At 33.6% G+C, this 23,882-nt stretch overlaps 1 pseudogene; it reads right to left on the reverse strand.

Moving 5' to 3' along the window:
• Positions 1-229: 229 nt before the first annotated feature.
• LOC149425855 (tubulin alpha-1C chain-like) lies at positions 230-22,352 on the reverse strand (annotated as a pseudogene).
• Between the last annotated feature and the right edge of the window lie 1,530 nt (positions 22,353-23,882).

The raw sequence follows: 23,882 nt of genomic DNA on the forward strand, positions 1-23,882 counted from the left end.
ACTATTCCATCACCATCGAATACTTTAATTTCAGCCATCCAAAATTCCTAAAATAGATTTGTCATAGTTTTACCAGCTCCGGGATGCTGGGTCACATTGATGATGAATACTGTATCCTGTATCACTAACAAAAAGTCTTATATTCAATAAAAAAATATGAATTAGAAAAATTATTCGACCAATATATTTACACATATAAATTAAATATTATAGCCTCATTTATTAATAATCATAAAATTGTATCCATTTCAACTTCACGATAGTCCATTTCTAGGGTAGCTAAATCGTAACGGGCCTCTCTGAATTCATCCAACTCCATTCCTTCTGCAGTGTACCAGTGGACGAATGCCTTTTTATAGAACATAAGGTCGAACTTCCTGTCCAGAGTCTCCCACACGGATCGGACGGCCGAGGTATTCGCCAAGAGCGTTGCTGCACGCTGGACTCTTGCCAGATCAGAGCCGGACAACACCCTAGGCGCGACTCTATTGATAGCGATCTTGAACCCCGTAGGACACCACTCCACAAACCTAATGCTGGACCTATTTTTCAGTGTGGTGATGGCTTCGTTCACGTCTCTAAGCATCACATCCCCACGATACAGCAAGCAGCATCCTATATGCTTACCTACATTGGGTTCTCACATCACCATTTGGCTTTCCGTCTCAAAAAGCTCCGAAGTCATCTCTTGAACCGTCATCATTTTATGGCCGTGCCTTTGCAGCGATACGATAGGTGCGTGAGCCGTGACTAAGAACTGGATCCTCGGAAATGGGACAAGATTCGTCTTGAAGTCGGACAAGTCTGCATTGAGGGTTCCCTCAAACCTCAAAGAAGCAGTTATCGAAGAGACGACTATGCTGATCAGCCTGTTGAGGTTAGTGAAGTTCGGTCGCTTAATGTCAAGTCTCTTTTGAATTATCCCATAGACAGCTTCATTATCCAACATAATGGCACAATCAGTGTGTGGCAAACAGCCGTGGGTACATAGGACAGCATTGTAAGGATCCACAACGGCAGTGGACAACTATAAAAATACATAATTTGTTTATAATCAAATGTTAGAAGTGTTGAAATGTAGGAAGTCTTCCTAAGATTAATGTTGAATGTTTCTTGTATAAATACCTTATGCGATGGATAAATACCAACTTCAAGTATTATCTTCCCGCTAAATTCCTCATATAGATTATCCAGGAAGAGCTTCGTTAAGCCTGACCCCGTTCCGCCTCCCAACGCATGAAAAACGATAAATCCCTACAATAATAACAACATTTATTACATTTGATGACAGGAACGTCTTTCTCAATATTGACCTGTTGTTAGACCACCCTTCATGAAGAGTATAGCTTTAGCTTGCTTATCTGAATGTAGGTAAGAAGGTATTTACTATTTCACTTATTGGCTGCGTGCCTTAATTATAACTACCACAATAACCGTGACGGTTTCACTGGTTTCAGATTTCGTATGTCCTACGCTCTGCGAGGAATTTTAGAAACACCCGGGTTCTTATGATACTACACAACGTACTAGTTAGAAGTAGGCTTGAGAGTGGGTCGGTGGTTTGGAGTCCTCACCAGGTGAAGTACTCCCTCATGTTGGAGAAGATTCGGAAAAAAATTCTAAGATTCTATAACTCTGGGACTAACCAGCTTTAGATTGGGTGTGCTCGGAATAAACCATTTACGGGTCAGAAAATATATGCACAGCATGCTTCACATTTCTTAACTGATCTGTGGATAGTTCGAAAATTAGACAATCGTGGAGAGCGTTAATTTCTATGTTCACGGTGGTTACCCCTGTCACCGACAACATAGACTGTTTTATTTCCCGGCCTGCAGGACTAACTTGCCAATGGTCATGCCAGTGGGGAGAGCTATCCTGTTGTTAAAACGTCCATATAATCATTTACCATCAAGAAACACAGTTTAAATGACAAGTTATGTTGCGGCTCGTATAAGATCTGCTTTTCATGTCTATTTTAGTTTCTTTATTGGTTAATAATGTCTTTAAAAACGATTTGAAATTCATTGTATTTTTGTAAAGTTTTTAAAATGAAAATAAAAAGATTAAAATTGATAGTTAATTTTATTTCTTGGCATATTCTACGTTATGGCTATCTTCAAGACCCAGGATCATCATTAGCTTCCTTAAAAAAACCCTCAGTATTTATTTAAATGAAAATGACGGAAAAAATGGCAGTATGTTGTGACGCTGAGGATAGTAGAAAGAAAAGAAGATGGATGAGAATAAGGTGGGGAAGTACCTGGCTACACAAATCTGGTCACCTATCACGGCTAAAGCCAATTCAAGCAACGTTTCAATTCTAAATGGTGTTCTTACACCCGGAAGATATTTTCCACTCCCGAACGTGCCGCAAGTATACTATATTTTATTTTTTAATTAATCAATTGTGAAATAAAACAAATTTATCTAATAAAATGTACTTGCTTACGCCGGGATTTGAACCCGCCACCTTAGAATTGCTAGTCGAGAGCCTTACCCCACGATTACGTAGGCCGCCATACAGCACAACTTAAGATAAGATAAGTGCTAAAGTGTCCTCTGGAGGCACAGTGATACATATAGAAGGTTTGAGTACCTGCAAACCAGAACAGTTCTCTGCTAGTTTCCTGATTTGGTTCATCAGAGGAGAGATAACCTGCTTGCCGGCAATGTTCTGACCCCGGGCGAAGGTGTTGGCTGCATCTTCCACGCCCGCGATGAGTTGGTCCGGGTTGTAGAGGTCCTTGTTTTTGCCCGTACGCACCTGGTCTAAAACGATATGTATATTATTTTCAGAGAATCAGAAAGGTTGGTTAAGGAAAGTCACTCACAACGATAATGCTATTACTGCACTGGAGAAAACATAGCTTATTGTTTGCGGCAAGTAAAATCTTCTCGTTAAAATGCACTCGTCAGGCATCGTCACAAGAATCATACGTAAAACGTATGAACCGTTCAGTACGTAAAAAACATCGTATATTTTCCAAGGAAATGATTAATATTCATAATATCTAAAATGATTAAGATGGCATTATTTACCAAAATGCACCTATCAATAGTAATTTATCATTATTAAAATGAACAAGTTTGAATTAATAATCTCTTAAGGCGATGCACTACGTCGTGTCATATTTTAAATTGAGCCGCTATCAATAACAACCCTTACGTAGATGGCGATAAGGTTTAAATTCCCGCTTAACACCATCCGTCTGTTTTGATTTATGCAAGAAAAAAACATGGCCAAAAAGTGCCTTTTATTTTATTTTGCGGATGTAGGCATAAATATTTTTTTTTTTTCGATCATTTTATAAATAACTTAATTTGCCACATTATACAATAAAATTATAACCGAAAATGGATTAGTAAATATTACATTTTGAACTTTAAAACAGTTTTCATAGGCCTTATACATTATTTTTTTCTGGGCTTATAAAATGAGTCATCTAAAAATTACTCGCTTATTTCAAAGGCCAAGATGTATTCTACTTGCAGTATTTAATTAAAGCATCTGAAACATTTCTAGGCGACCAAATTTTCAAACCAAAAACACATGATTTTGCATTACTACGTATGGCATCGCCTTAACTACATAAATAGATAATGACCTATAAGAGTAGGCTCGGTGTCTACCATCACGGTGCGCGGCACGAGATGGCCCGATTCCGTCTCCGCGAAGAACGGCTCTGTGGAGCAACTGTCCGAGGCCGGAGTCCTAGCCGTCTCACAGTGGGCGTGGGCCCCCTCGCGGGGCTCCTGGAAGGGCATTCCGTCAGACCCCAGCCCGTGCTCCCAGCAGTAGAGCTGCCAGCAAGCGACCCCCACCTGCACTCCCGCTTGCCCGAGGTGGATTGAAATGCATTCCCTCTAAAAACAACTCGACTAAATAATATACATTTTTTAAAAATTGCAACCAGAGCGAACGATACTCTCCGTTGTATAATAGTCGTAGACCATTCAAAAATGAAACTTTAACTAAGCCATGTTTTTTTTTAAATTTGAATACCCCTTAAATTCCCAAAACTGTTCTCAACGGTCTGGAGCCAGTGAGACTAAGGGATCACCAATTGGAGTTTGTTGTAAGACTTTGGGTAGAGGGGCGGGAGGGAGATGGAGACTGAGTAATTTGGGAGTATCTGGCTATTCAGATCTGGTCACCATACACGGCTAAAGCCATTTTAAGCAACGTTTCAATAAGGAAGTTGAGTGAAAAATATTTTGACTTATTTTTTATTTTTTTTAAAAAAAGAAAGACAAACATTCCCAGGTTACGAATAACCCAACAATGTTTGAAAATCTCCTACTACCATCACAGAAAGCCGAAAATGTTGCTTGTGTTGTGATGGAGGACTTAGCCAGCCGAGGAATCGAACACGCGACGCTCGGGTGAGACCCAAGCGCTATGCCCACTCAACCACTGACCGGTCAAAAAAATATGTTCATGTAGATCAAAAAATATCGATTCTAAATATATAAATATATTTCTATATTATTATTCTTAGAATTAGTTAAACGTTCTTGAAAAAGCATTCAATAGCAATAGACTGTATACGCTACACGATTGGTCGAAAGAATTCTGACGTCACATGTGTCGTGACTTGTACGTACAACGGATCACCTATGGTGCATCTCTTTCTATTACATGAGAGATGGTCGGTTTAGATGAGAGAGGTTTATAGGCCAAACGTTTATTTGGGTTTGTCAAATATATGTACGTATTTGTTGTTATTATTATATGAAATGGATTTGTAAAGATACATATTCGTACAGTGCTTTATAATAATATGTTGTTTATTGCATAACTTAGAAGTTTTTATTATTATACATGTCACATAACATGTGATACACTTCAGGCCGCCGGCCGCCCAGAAAAGTCTCACAGTGAACTGAGCTGTAAACCGTTATTTTACATTTGGTCTTTACTTTTCTGCGCGGTGGTCCTGAATTCGCGCGGGGCACGTCAACAAATAGCGACGGCAATACCGTACAAGTACCGTACCGGGCGGGAAAAGCAAATATTCTAACTTAAAATATTAATTTAACTATGAAATCTTAATCAATTTTCTTTTTTTTTAATAACATCAATTCTAATAGACGGTTAACATTGGTAAAAAAATTACTGGAATTCCTTCTTGATGAATTAAAAAATTTTCCATTCAAAATGCTTAAGCGACGTGGTTTTCACAGTTCGAATGACGTCACACGCACACCCCGCCTCTTACCGCTCGGATTCCGCTCGTTTTGGCGGGCTTAATAAAATTTTAACTTTGAGAATTAATTTAATTATGAAAACAAACTTTAAAAAAAAAAAATACCAGTATTTAAGTTTGAATGCGAACATTGATAAAAAAAAATAAAAAAAATGGACTCAACTTCCTTATTCTGAATGGTGGTCTTACACCAGGGCTATCTCCCACTCTGGAACGTGCCGCAAATATACTATATGTTATTTGGACTGAATGAGTGTTGGTGACCATATTTGAATAACCAGGTACTTTCACACCTTCCTTTGCTCCATCTCCTTCCCTTCCCTATACCCCAATTGAATGGTTTGCGTCAGTATAAAAACAAAACAAAGTTTTACAAATATTGTGTTAATGAAATAGGAATCTTTTTATTACATATTTTGAATATTTCATTATTTTGCACATATATTTCAAAAACCTTAAATAATACGTACGTTTTAATATGTGCAAGTAATGCATTAAACATTTCAGTGTTTTTTTGTTATTTCCAGGAAATTAAAAACAGGTTCAAAACTTTTTATAATCATTTTTTTTTGTAGGAACGAGATAAAAAGTAAAGTAACATCTTTCTTACAAACTCCTTAAGAGGAAGCTTCAAGCCAAAAATGTGTATATTTTAGGTATACTTTATATTGTAGGTAATAGGCATTACATTCGCTTGGCAAACGGGGTCTAGAAACGTTCGACTTCAAGCACAAAATCGTTTTTTATTTATTTTGTAAATAATTTTATAAGAAAGCAAAAAATTTAATCAAGTGAAACTGTCACCGATAATCTTAGCTATTATGTATTTTTAAAAGTTGTTTCCTTTACGCGTTCGTATATTTCTATTGAAAAAATTTTTTTTTTGTATTTTACATTTATATTTTTTATAGAGTTATTTATTTTTTTATTTGTATTCTACTCAAGCGAAACGATAGGAAACCCTTCAATTTATCTAAAACATATTTTTTGTTTTTTTTTTATTGTTTGTTTTTGGGGTGTTATGCCGTGTTGCGCTAACTCCTTCTTTAGTCGACGTTTCGGACAGCGTTGCAGTGTCCATCATCAGGGCAGATCCGGTAGATCCGAAGATGTGTACCGGATCTGCCCTGATGATGGACACTGCAACGCTGTCCGAAACGTCGCGCGTCGGCTAAAGAAGGAGTTAGCGCAACACGGCATAACACCCCAAAAACAAACAATAAAAATGCTTTTGGCCGTGAGAATCTAAAAACATATTTTTGGTATTCATAATGTACACCAATTCGTTATAAAGATTAATCAAAATAGTGATTTAGCATTAAGCTTCGCCTTACATGAAACGACCGCGTTTTTTGAATTTTGATTTCTCTGAAATTGTACGACATTTTGATAAATAATATTTGTGGTAAGCTCTTTTTCAACTTTTTTCATGTTTGAAATTAAAGTATTGCACTTTTTAAATATTAAAGCATATATCAAATACAAAAATCTAATAGGTAATCTTATCTAGTTTCTAAAGTGGTAGTCGTGTTTTACGACATCTTCAAAATTAAAAAATACATAGAACATTTAAAATATCTTGGAAAAACTCGATGAAAAATTATAATTTTTTTTAAATTATAGTTTCTATTTTACGTTTCAATTAGTAAGGTTTTCACGGTTTTTAGTAAGCCCGTATATATTTTTCAAAAATACTTCTTTATCTCAAAAAAAATCAATAGTTCAAAAATCAAAACAAACGAAATGCAACAATCAAGAAATAAATTACATTCGTCAAAAATAAAAAAATACTATCATAACAGTAATATAACAATACAAAAATTTTATATTTATTCGTGGGGTAGTTTGGCAAAATATTTTCTGTACTCTTCTTTACAAAATTTCCCTAGGACTTGTCAGTTTTACTCGTTGGTTATTTTGAATGGTTATGAAAAAGAAAAAACATGATTCATTTTATTGGATAAGAAAGATAACACCGAAATAATTGTATTTTTAACTCAGTTTTGTAAATTGGTGACGGTAGTTTGGAATCCCATATTTATGGGATATGGTTTCTTATTTTTGATTAACTATTTATGTGGTGGAAGAAGGTAAAAGATGTATTGAAGTTCAATTTTTTCTCAATCAAAGTTAAGTTTGAAGATTAGGAAATACACACAAATTATTTAAATAACCCAAACTAAACCCTAAAAAACCTAATTTTGCATGTTTACTTAAGCCTCCGACTTAAATAGTTGTCTCCATTTGATATTTAAGTTGAAATCAAGTGTTGTTTTTTTAAAGAGCCTTTTCATGCAGCGGAATTCAGTTTACCACTAGGTTTTTAGGGTGTTACAGTTATACAGTTCGGGTTATTTTAATAATTTATACGTATCTTAATTTCATTGAGTAAAAATTGAGTTTTAATACATTTTTTACCATCTCTCCGACATCAATAGTTGTTTGGTGTAGTGTTGAAACCAATTTTAATTATTTAATTTTTTTGCGTATTGCGAGTAGCTGAATTCGACAAGTCTACCATTCTTACCATTGGGATATAATATGAAACGAGCGATTTTTCTCAGTAGTCTTTCACGGAAACATTTAATTTAGTGGTAAATAGGAAAAAAAAATTATGTAACAATCTTGACGTCTTTCACATAATAATTTTTATGATGGACTGAAAACTTTTTCATTTGTTATTTTATTTGACGTTTCAAGTATTTTCAAAATCATTCTGGATTATTCAACTACACTACATTATTAACTTGCCTACTTGTATGGCAGTGACGTTTCCATTTGACCGGTTACCGACACAGGCTTTAACAAACAAAGAAACGTGATGTGACAATATGGTGTTGATATTGTGATCACAACCCTCTTAATTTTGTTCATTTATGTATTAATAATATTTTTTTATTTGCAAATTTAATAAATTTTGCGTAATAGTTATCGCACAACGTTGCAATGTAAGATGGGATTCTCTCAGTGTCTTCTTGATAGAAAATCATTTAGATTCAATACTTTGCTTTGAATGTTAATTTATTTATTTATACGTCTAAAAAGGCTTTTACATAAAAGTGATACATAATGCAGTATACAAAGGAGAATATCTGTATTATATAGGAAATAATAACATTATTTATTGTTTTTGTGTTTAATTCGTAGAACTCCATTTGATTTTATAAAAAAATTATTTAATTCAAATTTAATAATATAATTATTAAGTTCTGCGAGTATTTTTTGGTTTTTGTTATTATTAAAGTTGTTTCGGCTTTCAAGGCTATTTTAAAACTTGGTTTTAGCCACGTTTAGACGACTTATTTATAAGCTTCTATTTTACCCCCTCCCAATTTAAAATGATTTATTACCGGTTAAACCGATTTACTGATAAAATAATTGTGACAATAGATTTCATATTCTGTGGGGGTATTTTTAAATCTGTTTTTACCACATTAATGTTATCTTAATTGTTTTCTAATAATGTAGCAGTTATTAATTTATAATTAAATTAATTATCAAATAATAACGTTATATAGATTTAATCCATTATAAAGTAGGTACAAAATAGATCTATGAAGACACACATGTAAAATGTGATTACAAGTATAATGAGAATATATTAAAAAAAATAAAAAAACAACTAATTATGACACATTATATTAGTTAAACGTGAGAGTAACAACAAATAAAATAAAAATGGGAACAACACTACATATAAGACAAAACACTAAAACTACGTTACCAACGCTACTCTAATTAGTAGGATTTAACAAAATGCTGGTATATCTTAATCCTATAAATGGAGTCAATAAATATATCAATAGTTGCCCATAATAGTTGCCCAGATCATGCATCCTATTGGTCAGTGAGTATCTTTGATAGTTATCATAGTCATTAAACTGACATAATTAATGTAATCAATAGGAATTCTGAGCTTAAAATTTAGGCACCTAAGAAATTTGTGCTGAACTCTTTCTATATTGTTAGAGAGAACTATATATAAAAGGGACCAAATAGGTGAATTATATTCCACTTGACTTCTGAATAATGAAATATAGATGGTGCTCATAAAATCTAAGGACTTAAAATTAGTTTAAGTTCTACAAAAGAAGCCAAGCATTTATTAAGCCTTATTAGTTATATAGTTGATGTGTGCAATGAATGTCAAGTTTTCATCGAATATTACACCCAAGTCACGAATTCGTGACAATGGAATTAATTTAATATTATTTAATGTACATTCATGCAAGATATTATAACTTTTTGTCTTTCGGAAAAAGTATTACTTGACATTTCTGAATGTTCAAAAATGAAGCATGTTGTTCACACCATTGATGAAGTTGTTCTTAGATAGTCAGTAAAATTTGATAATCGTTTACATTTCGTATTCTTTTATATATTTTAAGTCGTCAACAAATAGCAGAACTTCTACATCATAACATTGGTCAACAATGTCATTGATGAATAGTAAGAAAAATATTGGGCCGAGGTGGGACCCTTGAGGAACCCCACTTGTGGCCTCGAATATATAAGATTGTACAGAATTAATCTTTAGGCTAAGAAAAAATAACAATCCAACTCAATAATTTACCTGTGATGCCCAACAATCGAAGTTTATATATAAGTATTTGATATCGAACCTTGTAAAAAGCTTTACTAAAATCAGTGTTTATACAGACCAGAGATTCAGATATGTAATTTTCATAAATCATTAAATTAATTTAGGTAGAGCGACCAGTGATGAAGCCATGTTGGTTAGGAACAATAATGTTGTTGATAGGTTTTACAATGATATCTAGCACTTATTTCTCAAAAAGTTTCGCTAAAGCCGACATTATACAAATAGGTCTGTATTTTGATATAACGCTTTTATCGCCTTTTTTACGAAAAATTGTTAAATAACTCTTTTTCCACTGAGCTGGAAAAGACCCAGAACATAAAGACTTCTTAAATAGTTTATATAGAAGATATATCAGTCTACTAACACAGGTTATGAAAAATGTTGGAGGAATACCATCCGGTCCAGCAGATTAATTATATGATAATTATTTTATGCCTTTTTCTATGGCTTCTATTTTGATTTTCTTAGATTTAATGATTCTTCCACTGAAATATTGGGAATAGTATTGAAAGTTATATCTGTGTCGTTAACACTTTTAAATGAATCAGCAAGGATATTAACTATACCTTCGATACTGTTGGCACATTTTGCTTTTAAGTACATGTTATTGGGAAATCCACAATCATTTTTTCGTTGAGTTAGAAAAACTACATGATTTTTTAACATTTGGTGTACCTCTTTTTATATTAAGCTAACATAATCACTGTAGCATTTTATTAATAATTCTTTAAACTAATTTCGTAATTTAGAAAAAGTTATGTAATCATTGAGATTTCTGGTGTGTTTATATATTCTGTGGATATATATTTTTTATGATTAATATGTATTTTTAATTCCCTTCAAAACCATTTGGGATAGTTAGATGGTGTAAAGTTGACCCTGGGAACAAAGCGTTATATCGAGGTATTTAAAATTGTTCTAATTGATTTCTTAAATTATTTTCTTCTTCTAAAAATGACAAATCTATCGAGGTAAAGTACTCAATAATATTATGATATTCGGCTTTGGAGAAATTATACTATGTGGTTGTTAGGTTTGGAGATCTTCCAGACATATTTGTTATGATAATATCTAATGGTCGATGGTGTTTATCAAGAGGCAATAATAATTCGTCAGATTTCTCAAAACCTATTTTTGAATCACTTGAAAACACTAAGGACGGGTTGTTTCGGAGAATTTGAACAATTCATCAAATTTCAAATTTCATTTTCAAGTTCCGTGAAAGATTTTTCAAGTTCTGTTTTTATTTCAGTTCTATCAAGCAACTTGCCTATAATGATATGTTGAAATGATAACAACAATATAAGACTAGTGCTGCCATCTATGTATTTAATATGTAAACTTATATGAAATAATTGACAGTCTATTCTCCATCTTTGATAAAAAAACAGCGTTTCATTACAGGTTATGGGCCGTTCGCTTATAAATCTTCGCGATTTTGTTGTTTTTTTTTGTTTGACCAGTATAAAAAACACGATTACAAAACGCGATTGAACTGTGTCGTGACGGATTGTTATAATAAAAGTGTACAACTTTAGTATATCGCAGTTTAAAAATGTCGGCGAACTATCTTGTCAACGTACCCAAGCTAACGGGACGTGATAATTACGACATATGGTGTTTTGCGGCACAGAATTTTTTAATCCTCGAAGGCATGAAGCATTGTGTGCAGCCAGAAGTCGGGATTGAAATAAAACCTACAGATGATGCAAAAACCAAAGCAAAATTGATTATGACAATTGACTCGTCTTTATATGTTCACGTAAAAGATGCTACATCCAGTAAAGAGTTATGGGATAAATTAAAAAAAATTATTCGACGACAACGGATTTTCACGGAGAATAAGTTTGCTGAGAAATTTAATTTCGATTCGCCGAGAGAATTGCAGTTCGATGACGTCTTATGTGACGCAGATTATCGATACAGCACAGAAGCTTTCAGGAACGGGATTCGAAATTAATGACACATGGACAGCATCATTGCTACTCGCTGGTTTGCCAGATCGTTTCTCGCCGATGGTTATGGCATTAGAACATTCAGGAATTCCTATAACGACAGACTCCATAAAAACAAAATTGTTAGATATGGATTCAGCAAGTCATGACGGGAGTGAAGTTAGCGGAGCTTTAGCAATTCGTTCAACTTCAAAGTACAAAGGAAAAAATAATACGAATATGTCTATGGCCAGCAAAAGTTATGTTGGCAGCAATGGCAGCACTGGCTTGTCAAAGTCAAACGTCAACAAGCATATAAAGTGCTACAGATGTAAACAAATCGGGCATTACAAGAACCAGTGTACAAATACAGAAAATAACTTGTCAAATCAGATAAATAAGGATCGAATGCAGTCTAATGCGTTTAGCGCAGTGTTCCTGAGTGGAAATTTTAACAAAGACGATTGGTATATCGACTCGGGCGCGAGTGTACATCTGACAGCAAATGAAAGTTGGATTATAAATGCGCAGTATGAACAAGAAAAAATAATTGTTGTCGCAAACAGTGAAAAGGTGTCAGTATTGTGTTCTGGCGATGTAAAAATCATGACTAAAACAGATAATCATGAGTATGACATCATGGTGAAAAACGTATATTGTGTACCAAGTCTAACAACGAATTTATTATCTGTTAGCCAAATGATTATGAAAGGCAACCGTGTATCTTTCACTGGAAATTGTTGTTCAGTTTATAATAAAAATAACGAGTTGGTTGCTACGGCAGTGTTGGTCAATGGAGTATATAAAGTGAATTTGCTAAAACAAGACTGTTTAGCAGCATCAGTTGTGTCAGGAATGACTTGGCATCGAAGGTTAGGACACATAAACAAAGATTATTTGAATCAGATGGAAAAAGCTGTGCATGATATGTCACTTGATAAAAAAGTTGACATATGCAAATCTCCATGCACAACATGTTGTGAAGGCAAACAATGCCGGTTACCTTTTAAGAGCAGTGGCCAACGAAGCAGTAGATATTGTGCACACAGACATATGTGGGCCTATGGAGAATGTGTCTATGGGCGGCTCGAGATACTTCTTGTTATTTGTTGATGATCATAGTAGGATGACATTTGTTTATTTCTTAAAACACAAAAATCAGGCTTTGAAGTATTTCAAGATTTTTAAAGCTCAGGTGGAAAATCAAACAAAAAAAACAATCAAAGTATTAAGGAGTGACAACGGACTGGAGTATTGCAATAAAGAATTTGATGATTTCCTGAATAGTGCCGGTGTGATTCATCAGAAAAGCAACCCTTACACCCCACAACAGAATGGATTGTGTGAACGATTTAATCGCACAATAGTTGAAAAAGCAAGATGTCTACTTTTTGATGCAAACTTAGGCAAAGAGTTCTGGGGTGAGGCCACCAATACGGCAGTGTACCTGCAGAATCGGATTGTGGCAGCGGCATTGGAAAATAAAACTCCATATGAGTTGTGGACTGGCTCCAAACCGGATATAAGTCATATCAGAGTTTTCGGTAGCACTGTGATGGTCCATGTAGCTAAAGAAAAGCGAAATAAGTGGGATAAGAAAACAACCAAATGTATTCTCATAGGATATCCAGATAATATAAAAGGATATAGGGTCTTCAATCCAGAAACAAGGAATGTAACGACTAGTAGAGATGTGATCATCATTGAGAAGGAATCAAAATCTGAAAATTTAATGGAAGTGCAAGGTCAGAATATTGATTCAGTGGGGGATAGTAAGGAACTTGATGATACAGAACAATGTGAAATTGAACCTGTGCCTAGTCAAGAACACTCAAGTTTCATGGACAGTTTTATAGATAATGATGAAACATATGTTCCCAGTGATTATGAAGATGCAGACAGTGAGAAAGAAAGCCCGCAGTGCCGACCTAACCGGGAGAGGAAGATTCCAGAGAGGTATGGGTTATCAAATCTGTGCGTTGACAGTGAAACATATGATAATGCGGCTGGTTTGTCTCTGCATGACGCTTTAAATGGACCAGAAAAAGAAAAGTGGGAGTTGGATATAACAGAAGAGTTGCAGTGTTTCAAAGACAATGATGCGTGGGAGTTAAGTGATGCTCCAAAAGATGGAAGAGTTGTACAGTGCAAGTGGGTGCTTCGTAAAAAGTATGATAGTGAAAATAAAGTCCGCTTTCGTGCACGTTTAGTGGCAAAAGGTTTTTCACAAGTTGAAGGTGTGGACTTTACAGAAACATTTTCTCCTGTAGTGAGACATACTACATTAAGATTACTTTTTGCATTGTCAGTACAACTAAATTTGAAAACAACACATCTTGATGTAACAACGGCTTTCTTGAATGGTACACTTGAGGAAACTGTTTACATGCAAATACCAAAAGGTTTTTCTGAAAAAACACAAAATGGTCAAGTACTTAAATTAAAAAAGGCCATTTACGGGCTTAAACAATCCTCAAGAGCTTGGTATAAAAAAGTAGATGAATGTTTGTTAAGCATAGGTTATATTAGATCTAAAATAGAACCATGTATGTATACAAAAATGAAAGATCAGTTTAAAACTATTGTCGCATTGTTTGTAGATGATTTTTTTGTTTTTTCAAATGATACTAATGAAACTAAGCATTTAAAGGATGTCTTAACAAGTCATTTCAAAATAAAAGATTTAGGAGAAATAAAGAAATGTCTGGGTGTTAACATAATTGTTAACAAATCTAAGCAAACAATAATATTAAGTCAGAAAGATTATATTGATCAGCTGTTGCATAAGTTTAATATGAGCCAAAGTAAACCTGCACAGACTCCAATGGAAACAAAGTTAAATGTGTCAAAAAATGAACATTGTGTTGGTAATTTTCCATATCAACAAATAATTGGATGTCTTATGTATTTAGCGGTTCTAACCAGACCGGACATTGCATATACGGTTGGTTTTTTAAGCCAATTTAATAATTGTTATTCCAAAGAACATTGTTCTTATGTAAAAAGGTTATTGAGATACCTAAAATGTACTAAAGATTATGGTTTAAAGTATTCCGCTAGTGAAAGCTCAATATTAAAAGGGTTTGTAGATGCTGATTGGGGCGGAAACATTATAGATAGGAGGTCATACACTGGAATTTGTTTTCTTTATCTGGTTGTGTTATATCTTGGGAAACAAAAAAACAGAAACTGTTGCACTATCTAGTAGTGAGGCTGAATATATGGCCATCACCGAAGCCTGCAAAGAAGCAATTTATTTGAGAAATTTACAATATGAAATAACTCAAAAAATGTATACTATTGATATTTTCAATGACAATCAGAGTGCGCAAAAGTTAACAGCAAATCCAGTTTTTCATAAGCGCACCAAATATATTGATATTAAATATCATTTTTGTAGAGAATGTGTAGCAAATAATATTGTAAATGTTAAGTATTTGCCAACAGCTGAAATGCCTGCTGATTTGTTCACCAAAAGTTTGGGTTCCACAAAACATTATGAATTTTTGGATAAACTAGGTGTGCAAATTGATTAATTTAATTGTATTTATATTAAATATATATAAAGAACACAATTTTAAACTTTTTTCCACTTGTTTTTTATTTGACCGTGACCGGTTTCAGCCTGTTAGGGCCATCTTCAGACTGGTACAATTTTTGTCTTAAACTAGGGTTTATATACATAGGCAAATTACATTGAGGGGAGGGGTTAACATAGTAGGTTGATTTGAATTATGAGGGGTTTTTCGTGAAATATGATATTTCCCAAATAAGTATTGTTATTAAAATCAAATGAATTTATCTGTAGAACTATGATAATTATGCCTATTAGGACTATCAATTTAAGGATTTACCCAACATAAAGCTATCGGTAATCTATTGTGTGGTTAGGAAACATATTTTAATGGATTTTATATAATTCAAATACATATTTAGGATAGGTGACACACTGATTATAATGGGTATAGCAACGGAGATTTAGCAACTGATTCTAATTTTGTGTTCATAACATTGTTGGAGTTTACTTTTTTAGTTAGGCGGGTTATCTCTAATGACTCTAGCCTATCTAATTTATGACCTTTGTCGCAGGTATGTAAAAATTTTACATCTCTATCCTTGTCAAACGAGTGTTTATTCTCAAGTAAGTGTGCCGCAACATTCGACATTTCGCCTTTGTTATAAATATATATAAAGAACACAATTTATTGTACCAGTCTGAAGATGGCCCTAACAGGCTGAAACCGGTCACGGTCAAATAAAAAACAAGTGGAAAAAAGTTTAAAATTGTGTTCTTTATATATATTTATAATGGAATTCCACCACGAAATAACAGTTTCAAATATTAAAATAATGTATTTATATTGTTAGTTATAGTGGGGGTGTTGAAATGATAACAACAATATAAGACTAGTGCTGCCATCTATGTATTTAATATGTAAACTTATATGAAATAATTGACAGTCTATTCTCCATCTTTGATAAAAAAACAGCGTTTCATTACATGATATAATAACAGAATTTGAATAGGACTTTCACAGAAATCGAAAATGAACATTGAAATTTGATGAATAGTTCAAATTCTCCGAAACAACGCCTCCTAAATTTAGCATTCTATTGTTAGAATTAAACACATTGTTTGATTGAGTTAGTCCTAAGAATATGGACATATCACGAATTTCACTGGATTTAGCAATTTTGACTTTTTGCTCGAATTAGGACTTCGATTAAGGCGATAGGTACCTAGTATATAGATTTAGGCTTAATTCTGACGAGTCAATATCCGCATTTAACCAAGTTTCAGTTAATAATAAAATGTCATGTGAGAAGGCTGGTGAATTAATTTTAAGTTAATTAAAATCAATTATAAGTGCTAAATTTCACACTAGATGGCGTCGAGACATAGAATATCTACATTTGTTTGTGACAGGTTTTATGCATAGCATAAAGGATAATAAATGATTAAAAGCAATAATTAGTCGCTTGAGATATCAATACAAATTGAAAGTGTTTCCCAAGTAAAAATAAATGCCGCCAACGGGAATTGAATCCGTGCCATCTGATGTCCGGTCAGGTGCTCTGAACCACTGAGCTATGTCGGTTTATTTCCAACCCACTAAATAATTCAATATGTACTAGTACCACAATCAACAATTATTACTGCTTATTATATATTTTTACAGGTGAAAATATATTTTGATATATTTTGGCTCTATACTTGTTATAAAAACATTAATTATTCGTATTAATCAAGTATTAGTAATCAAATCTGATCATCCGGGTACTTCTTTTTTGGGCACGGAGTAAGGCCCTTGAAGAATGAATTGATAGGTTTTCTGATAAAATTTTAGTAAAATCGAATGTCATACGTGACCCGAAAGTATCACGATGTCAGAACACGTGTTCATAAATATCCTAATCTTTTTGCATAACGTCATTATATATTATTAAGTCAAATCCAGGCGCATGAACACGTGTTCCGATGTATTAGCGTTTTATTAAAAGTTTATCTAAGTAACGAGGCTTGGAGAAAATATAAAGGGATATAGGTGGCCCCTTTCAAATTCCAAATTTTTGTTGATATTTGTAGGTATAATCTATTCGTATACATATAAAGGTAGGTACTTAATTTTCAACCGCCTTCGGTGGAATCACCAAGTCATCTTAAGGAGCACGAATCAAATTGATTTTGCCACATTGGTAAGCATATCAAATTTACCAAAAATCGATACTTGTCGGTTATCGACTACCACATATTTTTGGGGTTAGGTTAGGTAAGATTATGTTTGATTAGGTTAGGTTACTTTAGATAATTTAAACTTTTGAACCAAAAAAAAATGCGGTGGGTGATAACTCACAAGTACCACAAAATCTTAGCAGGTGTATTGGCTTGACATTTCAATTAACAACATAATCAATTTAGCACGTGTTATATAATGGACTAAAACACGCGACACCTAATACCCAAGTCGATTATAATGTCCCCTAAATGCTGTGTAAACTGACGCCGGCACCCAACCATATTAATTTGTTTGCTGTCGACATGTCGACCGCGGTCTGGCGTCTTGCAGCTTATTTATAGATACAACATTACATACAATTATTATTATACCAAAGGAGTTGTACTTCTCAATCCCGAATATCTCGATAATTTTGTTAAGAACTACATTTTCACAAACTGCAATTAAAAATATAATATTATATTCGTATTCCAATTTGCGAATACATATTATGTAAAATAATACTCTTGATATTTCCCGTGAAATGATTTCATGGAAGAACTTAATTTACGAGAAACAAACTTAAATGAATTTAATATACGTATATAATGTCTTTCAACATTAATTTAATCAAATATTAGTCAAAATTCAAAACAATTTTTTTATTTCTCAGAAAGTTTTAAAGAGATGTATATATATTTTTATTTAACACCAAAACAACAACACTATTCCCGAGCAGTTAAAGAGCTAATTTTTTCACTAAAACTGCGCTACGGAAAAAAAAATCCAAAAACTAGTATTTATTAACAAATAGACGTTTACAATAGCGTAGTCGCAATTTATCAAACAATCCCACTATTTCCCAGAACTGGTAGGCAGAGAGAATGGGCAACCACATTACTCTGTCTCTACACAAACTCCTTGCTCCATTCACACGCGTGTCTCTCCAAATACATTCTCTTTGAAATGACCTGAACCATGTATTTTATTCACTTGGTCATACCATCTCCTACTTAGGTGTCCCCAACTTATTTTACATTTCACTTTCTTATCATATATGTCCTTGAACTCCTTTCTCCATTGATTTGCGCTACATGGCCAAACAATTTAATCGTCTTTACCTGAATTTTGTTCAGTATGCTTTCGTCAGCCTTGCGTTTTTTCCAGATTTCCACATTTTTAACACGGTCAAACACGATTTACCAGACACTCGCCTCAGGGCCTCGCATTATTGGAACCCTTTTCACAATACTCGCATTTCTCAACTCTTAACTGTTGTCAGAACCCTTTTCACAATACTCATATTTCTAAACTTTAAACTGCCGTCCCTTTTCACAATACTCGCACTTCAAAACATTTAACTGTTGTCAGAACCATTTTCACAATACTCGCATTTATAAACTTTAAACTCTTGTTAGAACCCTTTTCTAAATACTTCGCTTTCTAAACATTAAACTATTGTCAGAACCCTTTCCACAACACTCGCATTTCCTAAACCACACTAACACAAACTTGAAAATTTTACTGCAGAATTATAATATGTATTTTAAACTCTCTGCTGATTAACCTGGTTTTTTTAAAGAAACAAAAAATCAACTGCATTTCACGCCATACTAGAGAATAATAGAAAAATATGGCAAAAGTATGTCGCCAGCTCAACGGGTTGTTGCTACCCCTATATTGTTTTAATTTAATTTCACCCTCCAATTCCCACTTGGATTAAGCAAGCACGATGTGCTTCCTGATTATTTCCTCATTTTTCCAGCGTCCCGGGATTGAAAAATTGTGTTGTGAACTAAATTTAATACGTTTTCATCAAGCAAATATTTTTTAAATAAAAAATAGCATAAATCCAATGTTTTATTGATCAATGGAGACTTCTATTCTATTTGTTTGACAAAACATTCTGATAGAAGACATATTCATAATCAGATCACTGTTTTGCTGTCGCAATTATTGAATATAATTATTTAAATGTTTATAGTTATTGGGCGATTAGTGCATTCCGAAAGTTGTGAATGAATGTAATATTAAGACCAAAGATGTGTGTGCAGTTTATTAAAATGGAACGACCCATTGAAGTTAATTAGTATTGGTTTATTAACCCTTTAAATATCAGGAACCCAAATTCGTATGATGTTTGGGGCCAAATTTGGTCTCCTAATAATTAAAGGGTTATAGTATGCACAAGGTCTATATAAACACTGATTATAATTGTGATATTATTATTTTAAATTAATGGAGATATGATAACGAAGAGAACCAACTTAAATTATGTAAACTTTACGAGCAGGATAGAGGGAATGAATAATATATATATAATATGAATAATATATATATATATATATATAATATGAATAATATATATATATATAAATATATAAATAATAGAATCCTCCAACTTCTTACATTTCCCATACATCCTCATGGCAAAATACTCTAGCTCCATTTTATGTGTATGGAATACATCATTTATTTTACGTTATTATTATCTCAAAATAAATACAAAAGTAAAATTAAATAGTTCAAAAAAATTAAATAATAGGTAACATACGAATATGTACGATTTTGCGTATTTTCGCTCATTCGTAAAAAAATATAAAAGCGGCTATTGGTTTAGTCATAAATTTTTTTTATAATTATAAGATTTTTTCTAATTTCATTTTTGTAGATTTCACTTTTAACGTAATCTTACTAACTAACTAACCATCACGCCGTTTCCCCAAAGGGGTAGGCAGAGAGGACGGACCGCCAAACAACTCGGTCTTGGCACACACTCCTTGCCTCATTCACATTCACATTCATACATCGTCTGATAATAAAATCCTCCAAGAACACGTTATCACGAACATTTTATTTGCTTGCATTTAACGAACTCTTATTATATTTCAACCCTCTAACCTCTAACCTCTCAACGTTTTTTTGCCACCTGGCACTTGGTAGTGTTTTTGTTGTTTGTATAACTTCCGTAAACGGCACACATAAAACCTACTGTTGGGACATTTTTATGTATATTTTTATCAATATTACACGGCCACCGAGTACTATATAAATTAAAAATGGTCGCCATTGAATGCCAAAGGAATGTCAAAGTCAATATGCTATACTAGCGCCTCTAGCGGCCAGCGTTGTTGTTCATTGGAGCTGGACGTATCATCAATATTATGGGGTATTTCATAATGGTAATGTTCTTTCCCAGCTATCGTTTGTCGATATTCCGACAGTTGAATTTCTCGTCGTGGTCAGCATGTATAGATAGCACGTTTAATTTATAACAAGTAGCTAACATGCAGATCGGATTGTATCATAAAATAAATAAAAAACTTACTTTATTGTAATACAGTTGTGTACGGTCAAGTTCAAAGATATTAGAGTTCTTCTAATATCTTTGGTCAAGTTTATAAGTAGGTGCAAGTAGGTGGTATTGTGGATACTTGCCATGTTTAATTATTTCTCTCTTTAAGGTACGAACCTCAAAAAGAGAATTAATTATGTTAATAATTAAGGTTTGTACCGTACATAGAGTAATAATTAAACATGACAAGTATCCATAATACGCATATACTTATAGTACCTCCACCAGTTAAAGAGAAAAAAAAAACAAGCGTTTTCTTTTAATCCTGAGCACCTACGTTCTTCACAAGTTCCCTCTGTGAACCCTTCCTCCTTGAGGGTCCTCATGGCGAGATAAAAGAATGGATAGAGTATGTTTTCCCTTCTCCTTTAGAGTAAAATTAAATGTGCCGTATTGGGCGAGCGGCCATAGACGAACATAAACTATCTTAACGGTTACTAAGCAATTATTTGCGCATTTATTATATTAGTGTAATATTATCCGTCATATATCATTTCATACAATCTTTTGACCATTTGCTGCAAAAGTATGTAGCTAGTTGGATTAAACTATTACTTCGCCCTTCTCGGGATGTTCGCCGCGAGCCGTTAAGGCCCGGGTAAATGTACAAATAATTAATTGCTTGGCACATTGAAAATTTTTTATTGTAAATCTAGCTCGATATTTCAAACGGAAATAATAATAATAATATCTTTACCGAAAACTAAGTGAAGGGCAAAAGGGCTTATTATTTTATGGGAAGACCCAAATTCACTATTATGGTCACAATTCATTTCATGCATTTAATTTTGCCATTTTGCCATTTTTACTGTTAATTTTAATTTTCTATTTTATGGTTGAGAGCGCTAGATGCATTGTTTGGCCTGATTGTGACTTCGATTCATGACTCTGTGCAAGAAAGAATTTCAAAGTTTTGATACGTTCTGTATTATCATAGATTTTTAGGAAAATCACCAACAAGCCTCACCATCACCTTTTCACCTGCCTATAATTCGTTGGGTTTATTTATGTCCACCATTTTATACTCGTATATCAGCTTGAAGCACTGCTATAGATATTTGATTTAATATCAGTTCTTCCAGCAGATACAATATCAGATGCCAGCTATAAAAATTTGATCTAATAAGCATGATAGAATAACAAATACTTCTAGTAAAATTCAGAAGCCTAATTGAAGTAAATAACCGCCATTGGAATTTCCAATAATTTGTTTTGCGGTAAATAATCATTTATCCGGAAATACTGATTCTAAAACCAGATTAAATGTTTATTACAATTAATAATAAAACCTCTGAGTGTCTTTCGTGTTTGAGTGTTCAACCGTTAATGTAAAATAATAATCTGTATATGAAACTTTCAGAGTGCTTTAAGTAGCTGACGATATTCAGTACCTCACTTTAGCAGCTTCGTGAAGTCGCATCTCGGCAGTTTTCGTGCTAAATCTCTTTCACAACATACGGGACGTTTTGAGCTGCTGTCGAGTGGGTAGCTGCCGTTGCCGACAACAACATCGCGCCAGCAAGCCAACCGCATTGATGCTGCCCACAATGGACTGCTATAAGCCTTTCGTCTATTGCGGCCCTAAAAGGTTTTCTCCATTTTAACACAGTTCACTATTTTTTTTTAAGAAGATATCTTTTCTTTTAAATATACTGTGTGTCTGGGGATAAATTGCAAAAACTTCGGGAGGTGATTCGGCATGATGATATTTATATATAGATGGAAGAATATTATTTTCTTCATGTAAACAATTCTAACTTTGTATCTGAAAACTACCTCAAGACGTTGAAATTTCAAAAAGTAATTCTTATTTTTTTACTTGTAATATCGTGTAAAATCACCCCCCGAAGTTTGTGAAATTTACCCACGGACATATATAATATTACTCTGTATACATAATTGATACAGAGCAATAATTCATAATTAGTAGATAATGTAAAATTACTTTCTGTATGTATGTGGGTGTTTGTTTTTGTTATTAATAAGTTTTTCTTTGTTCTTGCAATAATGTTAATGCAATTCCAAATTTCAGCATCCTTTTTATTTGTGTTTTGAAATCTTTAATTATTAAAAGATTTTATAGTTTTGAAAGAGCTTTCACTCAGAATATTGTTTACATGTGGAGTAGTATTTACTTACCTCCTTACTTATAAATGCGGTATAAATATAACAATAAGGCGTGTAAAGTCGAAATTGCGTTAAAATGAACTTGACTTATTACCACGGCATAATTAATAATATTAATAATATTTGGATGACTTGTAAAGCAAGTTTTTGTGCAAAATCACCTCAAGGGCGATGAACAAATTTATAATTCATTTCTACAGTGATGTATGTTACTACTAACTATTTATGAAGATAATATACAGTACAATACTTACTTGGTGGATCACTTGAGATTAACCCTTAATTAACATTAACTAATTGTTTATTAGCGAAATTTAGATACAAGATTTAGGACACAATTGGAAAATTGGATAAAACTGGAACTTCTCTCAGGAATGGTATATTTAATTCAAGGGTAGGACAGCTTAAAAAGGTAAGTTTTTAGTTTAGACCTGAATTCTGTTGGACTTTTTATGGTTCTTAGTTCCGGAGGGAGTTTATTCCAAGACTTCGGCCCAGATACACCGAAAGCGCGATCACAAAACTTAGTATTTGGTTTGCGTTTATGTTCCATCAGTCTGCATACAGCTGCTGATGTTGCTGATCTAAGAGTTGAATGCCTCAGACCAGTTTTTTCCGGGACGCATATTTCAGAGATATAGGGTGAGGCCATTGATGGATTTAAACACCATTCAGCACAATTTGTACTTGATTTTTTCAGGGAAATTAGCCAGTGAAGATTACGAAGGTGTTCTGAAATGTGCAAATATTTTGAAACCCCGGTTATGAGCCGTGCTGCTGCGTTAAACACTGATTGAAGTTTGTCAATTTGATATTTTGGAAGGCTGGCAGAAATGCCGTTGCAGTAATCGAGACGTGAGACTACGTAAGAGTTGATAAGCAGTTTTGTTGCTTCTGTAGGAAGATTTCTTCGGAAAGACTTGAGTTGTCTTAGGT

Source organism: Hesperophylax consimilis, chromosome 2 (assembly GCF_061612785.1).
Source record: "Hesperophylax consimilis isolate HC1 chromosome 2, BYU_Hcon_1.0, whole genome shotgun sequence".
In the NCBI taxonomy this organism is placed as follows: Eukaryota; Metazoa; Arthropoda; class Insecta; order Trichoptera; family Limnephilidae; genus Hesperophylax; species Hesperophylax consimilis.